The sequence below is a fragment of the Canis aureus genome, chromosome 10, assembly GCF_053574225.1.
Source record: "Canis aureus isolate CA01 chromosome 10, VMU_Caureus_v.1.0, whole genome shotgun sequence".
NCBI lineage: Eukaryota > Metazoa > Chordata > Mammalia > Carnivora > Canidae > Canis > Canis aureus.
In genome coordinates, this window is record NC_135620.1 from 46435160 (window position 1) to 46452634 (window position 17475).

At 36.9% G+C, this 17475-nt stretch overlaps 1 long non-coding RNA gene across 4 annotated transcripts in view; it reads right to left on the reverse strand.

Annotated features, from left to right (window-relative positions):
* LOC144322313 (uncharacterized) overlaps positions 1 to 17475 on the reverse strand; it is a 302194-nt gene that overhangs the window by 3462 nt on the left and 281257 nt on the right. For 3 of the 4 annotated variants that reach the window (XR_013387950.1, XR_013387949.1, XR_013387951.1), the window contains one exon: positions 7279 to 8103. The exons of the other annotated variant lie outside the window; for it this stretch is intronic. This is a non-coding gene — a long non-coding RNA (uncharacterized LOC144322313). Of the gene's footprint in view, positions 1 to 7278; positions 8104 to 17475 lie in introns of those variants that run through there. 4 annotated transcript variants of the gene reach the window in all.

Here is a 17475-nt window from a genome sequence, read left to right on the forward strand (position 1 = left end):
AGACTGTAACAAGAGATGAAGAAGGGCACTTTATCATAAGTAAGGGGTCTATTCATCAAGAAGATCTAACGATTGTAAATATCTATGCCCCCAACTTGGGAGCACCCAAATATATAAATCAATTAATAATAAGCATAAAGAAACACATTGATATTAATAAAATAATAGTAGGGGACTTTAACACCCAACTCACAGCAATAGACAGATAATATAAGCAGAAAATCAATAAGGAAACAATGGCATTGAATGAGACACTGGACCAGATGGATATATATTATATATATTCAGAAAATTTCATCCGAAAGCAGCAGAATACACATTCTTTTTGAGTGCACATGAAACATTCTCGAGAATAGATCACATAGTGGGTCACAAATCAGGACTCAACTGGAACAAGAAGATTACAATCATACATGCATATTTTCAGAGCACAACACTATGAAACTTGAAGTCAACCAAAGAAAAAAAATTGGAAAGACCTCAAATATATGGAGGTTAAAGAACAGTCTACTAAAGAATGAATGGGTTTGCCAGGAAATTAAAGAAGAAATTAAAGAATACATGGAAGCAAAAGAAAATGAAAACACAACAGTCCAGAAGTTTTTGGATGCAGCAAATGTAGTCCTAAGAGGGAAATATATTGCAATACGGGCCTACCACAAGAAGCAAGAAAAGTCTCAAATACACAACCTAACCTTACACCTAAAGGAGCTGGAAAATAACAGCAAATAAAGCCTAAATCCAGCAGGATAAGGGAAATAATAAAGATTAGACTGGAAATAAGTGATATAGAAATTAAAAAAAAAAAACAATAGAACAGATCAAGGAAAAAAGGAGCTGGTTCTTTGAAGAATTAACAAAATTGACAAACCCTTAGCCAAACTTATCAAAAAGAAAGAAAAAGGGCCCAAATAAAGAAAATCATGAATGAAAGAGGAGAGATCACAGCCAACACTGAAGAAATACAAACATAAGAGAATATTATGAGCAATTACATGCCAAAAAATTAGGCATTCTGGAAGAAATGGACAAATTCCTAGAAATATGTAAACTATCAAAATTGAAACAGGAAGAAAAAAATTTGAACAGACCCATAACCAGAAAAGAAATTAAGTCCATAATCAAAAATCTCCTAACAAACAAATTGAATTTAAATAAAATATTTTTTTAAAAGAGCCTTCAAAAAAAAAAAAGAAAAAGAAGAAGAAGAAAGAAAGAAAGAATCTCCTAGCAAATAAAAGTCCAGGGCCAGGTGGCTTCCCAGTGGAATTCAATCAGATGTTTAAAGAAGTGTTGATACCTATTCTTCTCAAACTATTCCAAAAATAGAAATGGAAAGAAAACTTCCAAATTCTATAAGACCAGCATTATTTTGATCCCAAGCCAGACAAAGACAAAGATTACACATCAAGATCCTTGATGAACATGGATGCAAAAATTCTCAACAAGATACTGGCTAATCAGACCCAACAGTACATTAAAAGGATTATTGACCAGGACCAAGTGTGATTTATTCCTGGGCTACAGGGGTGGTTCAACATCTGCAAATCAATCAACATGATATGCCACATTAATAAAAGAAAGAATAAGAACCATATGATCCTCTCAATAGATGCAGAAAAATCATTTGACAAAATATAGCACCTTTTCTTGATAAAAACCCTCAACAAAGTAGGGATAGATGGAACATACCTCTACATCATAAAAGGTCATATACAAAAGGCCCACAGCTAATATCATCCTCAATGGGGAAAAACTGAGAGCATTTCACATATGGTCAGGAACAAGACAGGGATGTCCATTCTTATCATTACTATTTAACATAGTACTGGAAGTTTTAGCCTTAGCAATAAGACAACAAAAAGAAATAATAGGCATCCAAATCATCCAGGAAAAAGTCAAACTTTCACTCTTTTCAGATGACATGATACTCTATGTAGAAAACTTGGAAGACTCCACCAAAAAATTGCTAGAACTAATTCATGAACTCAGCAAAGTGGCAAGATAAAAAAATCAATGTGCAGAGACCTGTTGTATTTCTATACACCAATAATGAAGCAGCAGAAAAAATTCAATGAGTCATTTCCATTTGCAATTGTACTAAAAACCATAAGATACCTAGGAATAAACCTAACTAAAGAGGTAAAAGATCAGTAATCTAAAAACTATAGAACACTTATGAAAGAAATTGAAGAGGACACAAAGAAATGAAAAAGTATTCCACACTCATGGACTGGAAGAAAAAACATGGTTAAAATGTTTATACTACCCAAAGCAATCTACACATCTAATGAAATCTCTATCAATATAACACCAACATTCTTCACAGAGCTAGGATAAGCAATCCTAAAATATGTATGGAAATACAAAAGACCTGGAATAGCCAAAGCAATTCTGAAAAAGAAAAACAAAACTGGAGGCATCATGATTCCAGATTTCAAGTTATATTACAAAGCTGTAGTCATCAAGACACTATGATACTGGCACAAAAACAGATACATAGATTAATGGAACAGAACCAGAGAATCCAGAATTGGACCCACAACTATGTGGCCAGAATTGGACCCACAACTATGTGGCCAACTAATCTCCAACAAAGCAGGAAAGAATATCCAATGGAAAAACATCTCTTCAACAAATGGTGTTGGGAAAACTGGAAAGCAACATGCAGAAGAATTAAATTAGATCACCTTCCTATACCGTACACAAAAATAAATTCACAATGAATCAAAGACCTAAATGTGAGACAAGAAACAATCAAAATTCTAGAGGAGAACACAGGAAGCAACTTCTTTGACCTCAGCCATAGCAACTTCTTATTAGACACATCACAGGAGGCCAGGAAAACAAAAGCAAAAATGAACTATTGGGAATTCACCCACATAAAAAGCTTCTGCACAGCGAAGGAAACAATCGACAAAACTAAAAGGCAGAGATGCCTGGGTGGCTCAGTGGTTGAGCGTCTGCCTTTGGCTCAGGGCCTGATCCCAGATTCCTGGGATCAAGTCCTACATCAGGCTCCTTGTATGGACCCTGCTTCTCCTCCCTCTGCTTGTGTCTCTGCCTCTCTTTCTGTGTCTCTCATGAACAAATAAATAAAATCTTCAAAACAAGAACTAAAAGGCAGCCTATGTAATGGAAGAAGATATTTGCAAATGACATACCAATAAAGGGTTAGTATCCAAAAATCTATAAAGAGCTTATCAAACTTAACATCCAAAAAAAACAAATAACCAGTAAAGAAATGGGCAAAAGACATGAATAGACACTTTTCCAAAGAAGACATCCAGATGGCTAACAGACACATGAGAAGATGTTCCACATCACTCATTATCAGGGAAATGCAAATCAAAATAACTATGAGATACTACCTGTCAGAATGACTAGATTTAATAACACAAGAAATAACAGGTGTTGGCAAGGATATGGAGAAAGAGGAACCCTCTTGCATTGTTAGTGGGAATGCAACCTGTTGCAGCCACCCTGGATAACAGTGTAGAGGGTCCTCAGAAAGTTAAAAATAGAACTACCCTAGCGATCCCTGGGTGGCGCAGCGGTTTAGCGCCTGTCTTTGGCCCAGGGTGCGATCCTGGAGACCCGGGATCGAATCCCACATTGGGCTCCCGGTGCATGGAGCCTGCTTCTCCCTCTGCCTGTGTCTCTGCCTCTCTCTCTCTCTCTCTCTCTTTCTCTCTGTGACTATCATAAATAAATAAAAATTTTTAAAAAATTAAAAAAAATAGAACTACCCTATAAACCAGCAATTACACTACTAGATATTTACCCAAAGGATACAAAAATACAGATACGAAGGGTTATGTGCACTCCAATGTATATAACAGCAATGTCCACAATAGCCAAACTATGGAGAGAGCCCTAATGTCCATTGACTGATGAATGGATAAAGAAGATGTGATATACATATATAATGAAATATTACTTAGCCATCAAAAAGAATGAAATCTTGCCATTTGCGATGACATGAATGGAGCTAGAGTGTATTATGCTAAGTGAAATAAGTCAGAGAAAGAAAAATATCATTTGATCTCACTCATATGTGGAATTTAAGAAAGAAAACAGATGAACATGTGGGAAGGGGATGGGAAGGAAAAGGAGAGAGGGAAATAAACCATAAGAGACTCTTAATGATAGAGAATAAACTGAAGGTCAATGGAGGGAGGTGGAGGTGGATGGGATATATGGGTGAAGGGTATTAAGGAGGGTACTTTTGTGATGAGCACTGGGTGTTGTATGTAAGTGATGAATCATTGAATTCTACTCCAGAAATTAATATTGCACTGTATATTAACTAAGTGAAATTTAAATAAAAAAAAGAAAGTGCAAATGGCAAAAAGAGGAAAACTTACTATAAACCAGAAACTTTACATACATTATCCATTTTATTATTCTCAAGAACACTATGAAGAAAATATTATCTTATTCATGGGACAACTTTGGTTAAAGATGTCAGGTAACCTATCCAATGTCTCACAGTTAATAGGATTCCAATTCTAGTGATGGTGATTTCACTCCAGGCTTGATTGATTCTAAAAGGCAAAGAAACTGAGAAAGGAAAGAAAAAAGAATGAGTTCCCTTCCAAGAAAGGAAGACCATCTGACATTCAGTAGGAAAAACGAAGGTAGGAGAGAATACCTTGTGACATTAAAGTAGATGAAAGGCAAAGAAAAGGACTGACAAATACAGCAGAGGAGAAATCAAGGAAAACTGCAAGAAACAGAAACAAGGGACTAGAAGTAGAAGAGGTAGAAAAAAATTTGTAAATGAGGACAGAAAGGGGAACTTTCACTTCTATATGCACAAGTTAAATACCCCTGAAATAAAAGCACATACCACAGTAACTTCAGGACATGGAAGACTAATTCCTTGGGAATCAAAGATAAGCACTTTAGAAGGAAAGGGGAAGAAAACTGATACATTACCGTGTATTCTTGGAAACACGTACAAGTAGAATGTAAATAGGTGACAAGTAGACTGCTACAAGAAAATGCCCATAAAATGTGCTTGTACAAACAGAAGGGTTCATTCTCCACCCCAAAAAAGCCTTTGGTGTTAGGCTAGTATGGCAATGACTGGTTCCAGCACTTGGAACAGTATCACCTCTACATCCCTGAGGTCCTCATGGTTTTATTTCTCACACTGACTCATTGTAGACAGGGCCACATTCATTGTGACACAGCCCTGGTGTTTTCTGTTGTTGTTAAATTGTATTTATTTATTCATGAGACACATAGAGAGAGAGGCAGAGACATAGGAAGAAGGAGAAGCAGGCTCCCGGCAGGGAGCCTGATGCAGGACTCCATCCCAGGACCCCAAGATCATGACCTGAGCCGAAGGCAGATGCTCAACCAGTGAGCCACCCAGGTGCCCTGAGACAGCCCTGGTTTTAATCCTGATCCATCATTTGTCCAACTTGTGTGCTTTAAGGCAAGTCTCAGAATCTGCTTCCTCAGGTGTGAGTTCTACCAGAATCAGATGAGATAGCGTAGGTCAAGTTTTGTCCTGCATTCAGTAAATGGTAGTTATCCTATGAACAACCTCATGACGGAACTATAAGAACTTAACTTTTCAAATGAAGAAATTAATAGGAGAGAGAGCAGGGTTTGAGGTTTGTTGATTTGTGAGATTGAAGGAGCCTTGAAGATAGAGACATACAAATCATATAGGCCTAGTCATTCAGAAGATCCAAATGTCCATCCCAAAAAGTGGAATAGGTACTGAGTAGGCCTGACTAGTTCTTAAAAAGCAAAAGTGAAAACTGTTCAGATGGGACCTGGGCTATCCCTCTCCCAACCTGCCTACATCAAGCCTATTTTTCTAATAATAGCCTGAGCTTACTGATTGCAAATCAAAACTTCCCTTAGAAATTTCCAGCTTCTCCCTGAAGCTTTGCTTAACTGCATTAAGAGTTGCAAATATATTTTGCTACTAACTCTATAATCTAGCAGTTCACTGACATTTACAGTCTGAACTTTTTCATTTCCTCTTGGTCTTTGGGGGAGTCAAGATGTGTAGAAACATGCTGCCTAGTTTCAAATTTTGGCAGTGAGATAATATATACCCATCTCTTTCCCCTCCTTGAGTTTTTTTCCTGCTTAGTTTACTCACAGCCCTGTGGGAGCTCAGTAAACAAATGGACTACACTCTTCCTTGCCACCCATTTTAAGAAGTCTCTTGTGCTAAGGTGCTTAGGATGGAACATTAACTCTTTCAAGCTGCCAGGTGATTCTCCAGGGGACTAAGATGTTAACCAAGAAAAAAACTGCTTATGCATCTTTCTGCTTACTTTAAAAAGGCAAGTTGTCTTTTTTTTTTTTTTAGCAGTCTCCATGGCCAGTGTGGAACCCAACACAGGGCCTGAACTCACAACCCTGAGATCAAGATCTGGGCTGAGATCAAGAATAGGACACTAAGCTAACTGAGCCACTCAAGTGCCTCAAGACAAAGTTGTCTTATAAGTAACCCCTTTAAAGAGACCCAACTTCATTTTTTTTATTACCACCACCATAATCTCATCATGTGTTTCCGACTAGTACACAATCCAGAAATCTGTGGATTTTGAACTCTGTCTTATCAAAGTGCCCTGCACCCAGCTTCCAGACTGATCTTGTGAACATATAAGTTTTGTTATATATCTGCTTTCTGCCCATGTAACTTCCAAGTGGCCTATAAGATCTTTCTGTTTTGGTTCCAATTTATCTTTGTGCCTCACTAACATTCTACACAAGTCGTAGAATCATTATATTGTTTTTAATTTGATATTTTATATTTCTAAATTAAAGAATAATTGGGGAATGCCTGGGTGGCTTAGTCGGTTAAGCATCTGCCTTTGGCTCAGGCCATGATCCCAGAGTCCTAGGATTGAGCTCTGCATCGGGCTCCCTGCTCAGTGGGAAGTCCGCTTCTCCCTTTCCCTCGTCCTCTGTGTTCTCTTTCTCTCTCAAATAAATAAATACATCTTTATTTAAAAAAATAGCATATGATATTGTATTCATTTTGGGAGTATATTACAGTGGTTTGATATTTATGTACATTGCAAAATGGTCACCACAATAAGTCTAGTTACCATCTGTAACCATACAAAATTGTTAACAATATTGTTGACTATATTCCCGATGTTGTAACATTACATCCCTTTGTCTTATTTATTTTACAACTGTAAGATTGTACTTCTTAATGTACCCACCTAATCCCCTTCACCCTTTTCATCCAACTCCCCATCCCCTCATCAATCATTATATTGAATTAGATGGAAGTGGTAGTGACAAAGCAGAGAACTCTTCTTTCCCATCACTCTGCCATTAAATATGTTGCCAACAGTTCTTTCTCTACTTTTGTGTGAAATCTCAAACAGGTCTCAGAGCTCAGTCATTTGAGGATAATAAATACTCCTCCAGTTTTCTTCAATCTCAACAACAGTTTTATTTTAATAATTAAAAGTGCCATTCACAGTAATAATAAAAACTTCCATCCAGCCCCTTCCTTCAACCAAAAGCTTCTCTTGCTTCTCAGGCCATGTGGGCTTCAGGCTCCAAAGCCTACAGTGAGACAAGGAAAATGTGGACCACTTTATTTCTGTTAGCTCTACCTTTTCCCACAAACCAGCCATGGCTTCTCACCCCAACCCCAACCCAACTCAGTCTCACATTGAGATGATGTGGAGCAGGTTCCATTTGAAAGTGATAGAGGCAAGGACTGGTTCTTTCTCTTGTAGGGGCTCTATGGGCTTTTTGAGAGAACCCATAACATAAGTAATGCCCCTTTTCTGCTTGCTTCTTAAGACCCCATCCCTTAGCCTCTGGGATTCAGACATTTTATTCTATCCAGGCACCTGATCACAGTCCTTTGCTCCACCAGTCAGTCCTATTGGGAAGGATCCCTTTTAAAATAACCCCTGGCCAACTCATCCACCCACAAAAGCCCATGGAAATTTTGTGTATCACTCACTCACAGGCAGCATAAGTCCAGCTGGCACCCAGAATAGCCTCCTTTATTTTTCCTCTGCTCTCTCAAGCTGAAACCCCAGAAGACATACATCAAGGCAATCATACTGCCTCCTTGAAGTACCTGTAACTGACCTGGATCTGGAAAAAAAAAAAAAAAAAACTCACCCTCCCTTTTCTCTCTGATGGAGCAAATGTGAGAAATGGAAACCTCAAAGACAATTACAGTGAAGAAAAATTCTTCCTCATCCAAGTATTTCATTCCTCTTCCAAGTTTCAGATCCTACTCTTTGATAGATGGTTGCAGGCCTAATAGCTTTCATAATTTCTTAGCACATCCTCTCTAGGTCTGTGGCAACTTGATTTGGAATTTTGGAGACTAGCTGCTATCACAATGATGCAAGCCTTAAAACTCAACCAAAAGAGACCAAGAAGTCCTACTTGAATTTCCCGCCATACTGCTGCTTGCAATTTGCTCAGCACTCTATGTATTGCCCTTTCTTCTTACTTTGATTATTTTGTTATCAACCTAAAATCTTTAAACTATTCCCAAAGACATCTTTCAGAGGACCTTGCAGAACACATTCTCTCTCTACTTACAGTTGAAAAGACTCTTTTTTTAGAAACTCTTATACCCTTTTTATGGTATTCACATTCTCCCTCATAGTCTAGTGATTTCTAGGAGTCTAATGATTTATAAAATTGTTTTATCTTTTTATGAATCATAAGCTTCTTGGAGAAAGAATTGTTTCTTCACATTTATCTTTGAAAACCCTGCTGCTCACCAAGCCATGCACTCAAAACTTTTTTTTTTAGCTTCTAAAAAGCACAACTTACCCAAAACCTACCATGAGATCCAGAAGTCCTACTCCTCAAGAAATGAAGATATTATGTCCACACAAAGAGCGGCACGTGAATGTTCACAGCAATATTATTCTTAATAGTCAAAAACTGGAAACAACTCAAATGTTCATCAAGTTGTGAATGGATAACCAAAATGTCATACATCCATGCAAGGAATGCAACTCAACAATAAGAAGGAACAAAGCAGTGATATATGCTAAAATACGGATGAACCTCACAAACATTATGCTGCATGAAAGAAATGAGACACAAAAGATGACATAGTGTATGTATGATTCCTTTCATAATAAGTGTTCAAAAAAGCCAAATGTATAGAGATATAAAGTACACTAGTGGTTGCCTGGGTGGGGGTGGGGGGTGGGGATGGGTATTGCTGTGAATGAGCATGAGGGATCTTATAGGAGTGATAAAAATGTTACACAACTCAGTAAATTTACTAAAAATCATTGAATTGGACCCTGAAAGCAAGTGAATTTTATGATATGTAAATTATACCTCAATAAAGTTTTAAAAACCTGCTTGCTCAGTGAAATTTGGGTTTCTTTTTTCTGATGTCAGCTTCTCAGAGGTGTTAATGCTGCTAAAGCCTTCAACAGTCCAATAGGAGAGAACAGGCCCTCTGGGCCTATGCCTTGCTCTCAGAGTCATAAACAAACATATTGCTTCCGTATCAAAAACCAGAATTCTTGAAATTTCAGGCGAGGTCAGACCACAGTTAGATTGAGTGCAGCTGCAATGCACCAATGGTTTTTTGGCAGTGAAAAGAGCTGATGGTCTCCCCAAGTGTCTAGCTTAATAATAAAAAGTGACTTGGGCACTGAGCATTAAAATTTCCTTGTAACCTGAAAATCTTGCCTTTGTGGAATTTTAAATCCTAAACTGGATCATTGTAGCAAAGTAATTTCAAAATCAATCAGCTTCATGAGTATAAAATGAAAAATGCACAATCAATATTTCCCTCTAGATATTTAAAATAAAATTGTGCTTTAAGGATGATCTATACTTCTGCCATTGGTAAATATATAGTTCATGTAAGAGAATAGATACAACTCATTCATCACCAGAGAAAAGGCCTGAAAGTCCCATATAAGGCTTAAAAGTATATTTTTAAAAAATAAACATAACATTTCTAATTATTTTAACTTATATTTTAAAACGCTTGGCTATTTGCATTGTTAGGAAATCATCTGTAAGAATCCATCTAAATGAATTTGAGTGAATTATGATTTGGTCTCCGAAGAATTCTCTCTAAGGATCTCTTTATGAGCTCAGATTACAAGGGTAGTGATTTATATTTCCAAATTCCCAGTACTTAAATTACTTGTATAGCAACCACAAATAAACATACAATAAAAATTATTAATGCTCGAATGCACATATGCAAGCAAGTAAGTGATCTGTTTATGGTAACAACACTGCCCACTGAGTAATAACAATTATATACTTAACACAATAATAAAATGTATCAAAATCTTCAAACATCTACTGCCCTTCCACTTCACGGTCAGTTATGCAAAGATCACAGTGACTGGCAGCTTTAGTGTTTAGCATCTCCAGAAGGCATCAGGATTTAAACTCAGGCTCAGCCAATACCAGAAAATAGAAATGTGTATCAGGAATATCTAACAGAAAGTAATTATTCCTATTTAACTATGCTAAGGACAAGACAATAACAGCCAACAACCAGTCAAGAGACATCAAATCACTAGTCCAAAAATTATTTATTGAGTGTTGTGGGGTTTCTTAAAAGATGTATTTATTTATTAGAGAGAGAGAGAGAGAGGGCAGGGGAGGAAGGACAGATGGAGAGGGAGAGGGAAAGAATCCCAAGCTGACTCCCCACGGAGCAGGGAGCCTGAGGCAAGGCTTGATCCCATGACCCTGAGATCATGAGCTGAAATCAGGAGTCAGAGGTTCAGCCCACTGAAACACTCAGGAGCCCCTATTTATTGAATGTTAAGTGTGTGTCCAGCATTGGTGACACGGTAGTCACTCTCTTCATGAGGCATCGAATGCACAAACCAATAAAAACCATCCCATAATGACTGGAACAGTGGCAGCAGGCAGTGCCTGTGCAGGAGGGGATGGAAAGAACTCTCAGGGAAGGCCTGAGGCAGAGAGCAGCTGGCATATTCAAAGAACTTAAACTCTACCTCAGAAAATAAGGGATGAGTGAGACAGGTAGGTTGAAGAGAACAGGACAGAACTTGAAGAGCTTCATGAGGAATTTGGATTGTACTCTAAGTCAAGAAATGGCACAATATGATTTATGCTCTGAGAACATATTTCTGCTGAATTGAGAATGAATATGTATTTAGAGTTAGAATTGACAGTTTTTACCGATAAATTGGATTCTGTGGATAAAAGCTAGGGAAGAATGGAATAGTTGCTCCACTCAGATCCCCATGGATCCTTTCAAACAATTTTGCATGCAATTCCTGTCTCCTTTTTGGTGTACTTCTGTTTCCAAGAGCCAGCATCTGTGGGGCTTTTCAGGGGGGTGGGGGTGTTGTTTTGGTTTTGCTTTTGGTAATGGGGGAATGTTGCTCTCCAGCTATATTGCAAGCCACCTGGCTTGCTGACATAAACAGCTCAGAGCCTGGGAATGCACTTGCTCCTGGGAAAATCTTTAATCAGTGATTGAGGAATATAAGAGTGTGAAAGCTCTGGCTCAGTTGCCAGGGTCAAGACAATCCTGAGACTCAGACTACAGTCCTAAATTTCCTTGAGAGAGAGTCCATAGGAATTTTGCCTGACATCTCCTTCTTACTGGATGCTTCTCCTATCTCTCCTGTTTTCCCCAACTTCCTTGCCAGTTTCCCCTGTGAGCCTTTCCTCAATCAACTATTTGCAAGAAATCCATGTGTTGGGATATGCTTTCAGATGTTCCAGTATTTATCCCAAGATCTTAGAAGACCTTAGAAGACCCTCACATCTTCTCCTCTCTTTTCAAATCTCTGATACTTCCTACCTCACCCACATTCCAATGACTTTGCTTCCTATGTCATTCAGAAAGCACAAATAGACAAGTACTTTCTAATGGCCCTGTCTCAGGGACTTTGCATTTGCTATTCTTTTGCCTGAAATATGTCACCCAGGAATCTGCATATGGTAATCCCTATTTCCTTCATGTCTCCAACGTCACCACATCCATGAGACCTTTCCTGTGGCTCTTATATAGTAACTATCCCGTTATGTTGATTTATTTTGAACCCTAGTTTTTATCACTGTTTGGTATATTATATATTTCTTTTTATATTTCTTATTTTCCTTCTCCCCTTTCTATGTGCTCTATGAATCTAACTTTTTTTCTTATTCTAACCCAATTAGTCCATTTAATTTATTAGATACCGTAATAACTATATTCTATACTTGTGGATTGTACTTCTGGAATATTCTTTTTATTCTCCTAAGAGGATTTGAGTTTTTTCCCTTTCTTTTCTTTTAATTCCAGTTAGTTAACATACACTGTTATATTAGTTTCAAGTGTACAGTATATTTCCATCCTTCACCCTGTGCTCATCACAAGTGCCATTCTTAATCTCCATCACCTATTTCACCCATTCCTCCACCTATCTCCCCTATAGTAACCATCAGTTTGTTCTCCATCATTAAGAGTTTGTTTCTTATTTTGCCTCTCTCTTTTTTTCTCTTTGCTTGTTTGTTTTGATTTTTAAATTTCACATATGAGTGAAACCATATGATATTTGTCTTTCTCTGACTGACTTATTTTGCTTAGCATCATACCTCTAGCTGTATCCATGACATTGCAAATGGCAAGATCTCATTCTTTTTATGTCTGGATAATATTCCAGTATGTGTGTGTGTGTGTGTGTGTGTGTGTGTATAAAATATATAAATGCCAGTTTATATATAATATATAAATGCCACCCTATATATATATATCAGTTCTTCTGTATCCATTCATCAGTTAATGGACACTTGGGCTGCTTCCATATCTACCTATTATAAATAATGCTCCTTATAAACATAGGTGGGCATGTATCCCTTTGAATTAGTGTTCTTGTATTCTTTGGATAAATTCCCAGTAGTGCAATTGCTGGATTGTAGAATAGTTCTATTTTTAAATTTTTTAAAAGATTTATTTATTTATGGGGGGGAGGGCAAAGGAGAGGTAGAGGGAAAGGGAGGGAGAGAAAATCCCAAGTAGACTCCCCGCTGAGCTCAGAGCCAGATGTGGGGCCAATCCCACAATCCTGATATCATGACATGAGCCAAAATCAAAGGTTGGACACTTAACCAACGCTGCTATTTTTAACTTTTTGAGGAACCTTCATGCTGTTTCCACAGTACGCATTGCCAGCAACATTGCATGAGGGTTCCTTTTTCCCAAATCCTTGCCAACACCTGCTGTTTGTGTTTTTTATTTAAGCCATTCTGATAGGTGTGAGGTGATATCTCATTGTGGTTTTGATATGCATTTCCCTGATGATGAGTAAAGTTGAGCATCTTTTCATGTGTCTGTTGGCCAAGTATATGCTGTCTTTGGAGAAATGTCTGTTCATGTCTTCTTTTTTAATTGGATTATTTGTTTTGTGGTTGTTTAGTTTTATAAGTTCTTTTTATATACTAGAGACAAACCCTTTCTCAGATGTGTCATTTGCAAATATCTTACTGCATTCTATGGTTTCCTTTTAGTTTTGCTGATTGTTTCCTTTTCTGTGCAGACACTTTTTATTTTGATGTAGTCCCAGTGGTTTATTTTTGCTTTTGTTTCCCTTGTCTCAGGAGACATATCTAGAAAGAAGTTACTACAGACAATGTCAAAGACATTACTGTTTGTGTTCTTTTCTAGGATTTTTATGGTTTCTCATATTTAGGTTTTTAATCCATTTTGAATTTATTTTTGTGTATGGTATAAGAGAGTGGTCCAGTTTCTTTCTTTGGCATGTTGCTGTTCAGTTTTCCCAACACCATTTATTGAAGAGACTGTCCTTTTCCCCTGGGATATTCTTTCGTATTTTGTCGAAGATTAATTGACTGTATAGTTGTGGATTTATTTCTGGATTTTCTATCCTGTTCCATTGATCTCTGTGTCTATTTTGTGCCAGTACCATCCCGTTTTGAGTACTATAGCTTTGTAATATAACTCGATGTCCAGAAGTGTGATGCTTTTTAATTGTTTTTAATTGTTTTGGCTACTTGAAGTCTTTTGTGGTTTCTTACAAATTTTAGAATTGTTTGTTCTAGTTCTGTGAAAAATATTGTTGGTATCTTGACATGTATACAATATATAGTTTGCTCTGGGTAATATACACATTTTAACAATATTTCTTCTTCCAATCAAGGTCTTCCACTGGAATGCCTTTCCATTTCTTTGTATCAGCTTCAATTTCTTCATCAGTATTTTAGTTTTCAGAGCCCAGGTCCTTCACTTCTTTGATTAGTTTTATTGCAAGGTATTATATTGGATGCAATTGTATATGGAGTTGTTTTCTTAATTTCTCTTTCTGCTGCTTCATGATTAGTATATAGAAATGTAACTGATTTCTGTATATGGACTTTGTAATTTGTGACTTTACTGAATTCATATATCAGTTCTAGCAGTTTTTTGGTGGAGTCCTTTGTGTTTTCTATATGTAGTTTGTTTGTTTGCTTTTTTTCATTGCTCTCTCTTCAGCACCTAGAATAATGCCTGACACAAAGTCAGTTCTGAGGCATTACTTGCTGAATGAATGAATGAATGCTAAAGATACTTTGAGATATTTAAGTCTCCAGTCAAAATACCAGGTCTGAGCAACTGTATTTTTTCTATAGGAGTTGGGCGTTCTCACCATTCAAGTGCTTTATGTGTATTACTGCAATTATTCTGAGTTTGAGTATTTTATTTTTAACTTAGTATTCCAGATAAATTGCATTGGACATTTAAATTTCAAGCATATGCCCAATTTTTATCAAATGAAATAATTATATAATGAACCATCAATTACTGAATTATTGGCTCACAAAATTAATAAGAACTCCAGACTTTCTATCAACAACTTTTTAGCCAGATGCTTATCACTTTGAAAAGCTGGAGAGATTTCCTGACCAGGAAAATAAGTATATCCTGTTTAGCTGGATAATTACAAAGCAACTATTTGGCTTCTATAATTACAAATTTTTTTACAAATTACAACTATTTTTTCAGGCTTACGTAACACACCTACAAGCACCTCATATAGTCAAATTGCTGCATTTTGGCTCTTTAGCAATCAACACTAAAGAGTTTCCCAACCCTCTTTAAGCATGTGCTCTTACACACACACACACACACACACACACACACAGATTACACATAGAGACACACCCAACCTGGTATTGATTCTGTTTGGCAGGACAACAGAGGGAAAGAGAGGTTTGACTTATTACTATAGACATATAAAACACTTTTGGCATTTGATTGTCCTGAAATATTCAGTACCCAACTATCCCTGCATAGAATATCAGCCTTTATTGATTATTTGGAGGAGTATTCTAGAGAATAGATAAATGATTTCCCATATTGGCCTCAGCTCACCTCAATAAATCCCCAACCCATATACACAAATGGGGAGAACCAGTCCATTTCAAACAGACTGACTAGCCCCAGTTACGGGCCATTCACTTTACAGCTGGAGAGATGACAGAGGTGTTAGGGGTCTGCCCAAGAGATCTGGAAGCCAATCAATAGCAGAATTGGTGCACAGCCCAGTAAATGCTTTCTACACACCGATATTTCTCAATCATATCCTCTAAGACCACAAGTTTTCCATTATGAAAATTTCTGCCTTGAGAAACTATAATTTTACACTGTTTTGTCTTTAAACCAGTACAATAAGTCAACATCAGAGGACATGTCAGATGTGAAGCAACTGAAGAGCACTTCTCAGGATCCATGAAATTTCAAGTTTGGGCAACACTATGGGACATCACTCTGTCTTCTGTTTCATTCACAAGTTGATCAGTACATGTCTTTAATTATTCCATACAACGAGTCCTGTCCTAATGACTCCAGCTCACATTCTCCATGCATAGAGACTTTCTATCGCCTCTCTTTTTCTTTAACAGTTACACTGGAAAAGGGCTTAGCACAAGGACATCTTGAAAAGAACTAAAGCCCAGTGGCACATCTGTAAAATCTTTCTTACTCAAATCAGTAAGCATTATATTCTTCCTACAGTGTGCAAAGTACTTCCTTAGGTACTGCAGAGCTTATGATGGTAACAATTAACAATCTCTCTGACATGAATGAAGACACTTACAACCTAGAAGGGGCAACAGACAAAAAGAGTTCTAATATGTCACTGGCTGCAAAACCTTTTATAATTGAAACTGCAGATCAGACATTAGAAACTGATTATTCAGTTACCACCTAAAATGTTTCATGTGGTTTTCTTTTCTATTTTTTATCTCTTTTTAAGATCAGTAAATGATATCAGATATCCACAGGAGAGAATATTTCAAATATTTACATTTTAATCCTCTACATAGAGAAATTGATTTCAATGTTTTCCCAAAGGTAATAGTGTTTGAAACACATAAGGTAGACATGGGATAATTATTTGTTTAATGGAATAAATAATTGAATATGATATAGCATTTGGAATTACAAGTCCAAACCTGGAAGTTTATTTTAATTCTAAGGATAATCAATGACAATATGAATAAGTTCTAGGTTCTGGATTTCAGGGACTAACAGAAAGGTAGAAATGGGGATGGAACACAGATTGAGTGGATCTCAGAAGATGCACTTGGCTGTCAGGCAGTCTGTCCAATCTGTGCAGAACACTGGAGAATCCTTGAGATCACTTCCTGATTTCTTGGAAATATCTGCTATTTGGGATACTAGCAGGGACTCTACAGTCTGAAGTACTATAGGACACACCTCTTAACTGAGCCTACTGTTCTGACAATATCATTGCGCCTCTGTACAAGATAGTGTGCTTGCTTAGAAAAGGGAATGGAGTGTCAGAGCAAGACTGCAGAAATGATACATGGAGACCATTATGAGTTCTCAGCTAAAGCTTGCTTTTTGTTGCTGTTCTTACTGAAAATTGTGTAATGACAAGTAGGAATCATTTTTTTACTCAAGGCATTTTGTTAAGAAAATGAAAATTCAAAACTTGATCATCATATTCATTTTAGGCAATTGATGAGGAGTAGGTTAGCAAGTGAGGGTTTGTAACTGAAAAAAAAAGCAGAATCAGTTAAAAATTCAATCCCTTCTTTGTTTTTAAACTGCGATTTTCAAATTTGAGTAAGACATTTATTACTAAACCTTTACATTTAATGAATACTATTATATAGATAAAATTAATTTCATACATCAAGAATACAACAACGAAGAGCTATATTTCAAACACGACTTTGAATTTACCTAAGGTAAATCCATTATTTTATCCTCCAATTACTACATAATTGACTTTTTTAGCCATGCTGTAATTGATAGCCACATAAAAGACTTCCCATTGACCAATTTTGGAAATAACACCATTGTAACACTTCTATACAGGATTTGATTTTCTTACTTAAAGGACTTTTCAGCTGCAAAAATGCCTTTGCTTTCAAAGCACCTCTGTTTCATGAACTGTGACAAAGTGAAAGATTTTTATGTGAACATTCTCGTGGTTAACTTTTGCCTGATACTGGCTTCAATTTTTATCCTGC